The 2,761-nt window shown below is 39.4% G+C and overlaps 1 non-coding gene across 1 annotated transcript; it reads right to left on the bottom strand.

Moving 5' to 3' along the window:
• Window positions 1–1,435: 1,435 nt before the first annotated feature.
• Window positions 1,436–1,543, bottom strand: LOC130958596 (small nucleolar RNA R71). Its single transcript, XR_009077709.1, has one exon. It is a non-coding gene; the product is annotated as a small nucleolar RNA R71 (small nucleolar RNA).
• Between the last annotated feature and the right edge of the window lie 1,218 nt (window positions 1,544–2,761).

Raw genomic sequence — 2,761 nt, 5'->3', positions numbered from 1 at the left:
CAATAGTACAGGGGACTGAAGATTCAGAACATGCAGCAGAGGAATTACACAGAAAAAGCTGGGCGTTCAAAACGCCCAGTGAAGAAGGACAGACTGGCATTTAAACGCCAGCCAGGGTACCTGGTTGGGCGTTTAACGCCCAAAAAGGTAGCATTTTGGGCGTTAAACGCCAGAATGGATACCATTCTGGGCGTTTAACGCCAGGATGGCACAAGGGGGAAGATTTTGTTTTCAAAATCAATTTTTTTCAAGTTTTCAAAGTCTTTCAAAATCAAATCTTTTTCAAATCATATCTTTTCAATCAAATGTTTTCAAAATCAATTTTTTTCCTTTTTCAAAGAGACTTGCTAACAATTAATGATTTGATTCAAAATTTCAAGTATGTTGCCTTTTCTGTTGAGGAAGGTTTAATTTTTGAATCATATCTTTTCTTGTCAAGCAAGTCATTAATTTTAAAATCAAATCTTTTTTTTAAAATGTTTTTCAAATCATATCTTCTCAATCACATCTTTTTTAAAACCAATCATATCTTTTTAATCACATCTTTTTCAAAATAGTTTTCAATCAAATCTTTTTAACTTCTAATTTCAAAATCTTTTTCAAAAATCATTTGATTTCTTTCCCACTCTTATTTTCGAAAATCAAGTAGTGTTTTTCAAAAATGTTTTCAAAATTTTTTTTTACTTAATTTTCGAATATTACTTCCCTTCTTTTCACATCCTTCCATTTATGGACTAACACTATTCCTTAATGCAAAATTCGAACCCCATCTTCTTTGATAAGTTCGAATTTTCTACTTTTGTCTTCTACTTTTCTTTTCCTCTGACACCTCAAGGAATCTCTATACTGTGACATAGAGGATTCCACATTTTCTTGTTCTCTTCTCTTTCATATGAGCAGGAACAAAGACAAAGGCATTCTTGTTGAAGCTGACCCTGAACCTGAAAGGACCTTGAAGCGAAAGCTAAGAGAAGCTAAGGCACAACTCTCTGTTGAGGACTTGACCGAATTCATCAAAGAAGAAGAACCTATGGCAGCCGAAAACAACAACAATGCCAACAATGCAAGGAAGGTGCTGGGTGACTTTACTGCACCTACTCCCGACTTCTATGGGAGAAGCATCTCTATCCCTGCCATTGGAGCAAACAACTTTGAGCTTAAGCCTCAATTAGTTTCTCTAATGCAACAGAATTGCAAGTTCCATGGACTTCCATTGGAAGATCCTCATCAGTTTTTAGCTGAGTTCTTGCAAATCTGTGACACAGTCAAGACTAATGGGGTTGACCCTGAGGTCTACAGACTGATGCTATTCCCTTTTGCTGTAAGAGACAGAGCTAGAATATGGTTGGACTCACAACCTAAAGAAAGCCTGGACTCTTGGGAAAAGCTAGTCAATGCCTTCTTGGCAAAGTTCTTTCCACCTCAAAAATTGAGTAAGCTTAGAGTGGAAGTCCAAACCTTCAGACAGAAGGATGGTGAATCCCTCTATGAAGCTTGGGAAAGATACAAACAATTAATCAGAAAGTGTCCCTCAGACATGCTTTCTGAATGGAGCATCATAGGTATTTTCTGTGATGGTCTCTCTGAACTATCCAAGATGTCTTTGGATAGCTCTGCTGGAGGATCTCTTCATCTGAAGAAGACGCCTACAGAGGCTCAAGAGCTCATTGAAATGGTTGCAAATAACCAATTCATGTACAGTTCTGAAAGAAATCCTGTGAACAATGGGACAAGTCAGAAGAAAGGAGTTCTTGAGATTGATACTCTGAATGCCATTTTGGCTCAGAACAAGATATTGACTCAACAAGTCAATTTGATTTCTCAAAGTCTGTCTGGAATGCAAAATGCACCAAGCAGTACTAAGGATGCTTCATCTGACGAAGAAGCTTATGATCCTGAGAACCCTTCAATGGAAGAGGTGAATTACCTAGGAGAACCCTATGGAAACACCTATAATTCTTCATGGAGAAATCACCCAAATTTTTCATGGAAGAATCAAGAGAGACCTCAACAAGGTTTCAATAACAATAATGGTGGAAGAAACAGGTTTAGCAATGGCAAGCCTTTTCCATCATCTTCTCAGCAACAGACAGAGAATTCTAAGCAGAACCCCTCTGACTTAGCAACCATGGTCTCTGATCTAATCAAAACCACTCAAAGTTTCATGACTGGAACAAGGTCCTCCATTAGGAATTTGGAGGCACAAGTGGGACAGCTGAGCAAGAAAGTTACTGAACTCCCTCCTAGTACTCTCCCAAGTAATACAGAAGAAAATCCAAAAGGAGAGTGCAAAGCCATAAACATGGCCGAATCTGGAGAGGAAAGAGAGGAAGTGGACGCCACTGAGGAAGGCCTCAATGGGCGTGCACTAGCCTCCACAGAGTTCCCCAATGAGGAACCATGGGAATCTGAGGCTCAAAATGAGACCATAGAGATTCCATTGGACTTACTTCTGCCTTCCATGAGCTCTGATGAGTATTCTTCCTCTGAAGAGGATGAGTATGTCACTGAAGAGCAAGTTGCTAAATACCTTGGAGCAATCATGAGGCTAAATGACAAGTTATTTGGAAATGAGACTTGGGAGGATGAACCTCCTTTGCTCACCAAAGAACTGGATGACTTGTCTAGGCAGAAATTACCTCAAAAGAGACAAGATCCTGAGAAGTTTTCCATACCTTGTACCATAGGCACCATGACCTTCAAGAAGGCGTTGTGTGACTTAGGGTCAAGTGTAAACCTCATGCCTCTCTCTGTAATGGAG

The sequence above is a fragment of the Arachis stenosperma genome, chromosome 10 (genome assembly GCF_014773155.1).
Source record: "Arachis stenosperma cultivar V10309 chromosome 10, arast.V10309.gnm1.PFL2, whole genome shotgun sequence".
NCBI lineage: Eukaryota > Viridiplantae > Streptophyta > Magnoliopsida > Fabales > Fabaceae > Arachis > Arachis stenosperma.
The sequence above is the reverse complement of the archived record's forward strand: the minus strand, read 5'-3'. Positions and strand labels throughout refer to the sequence as shown.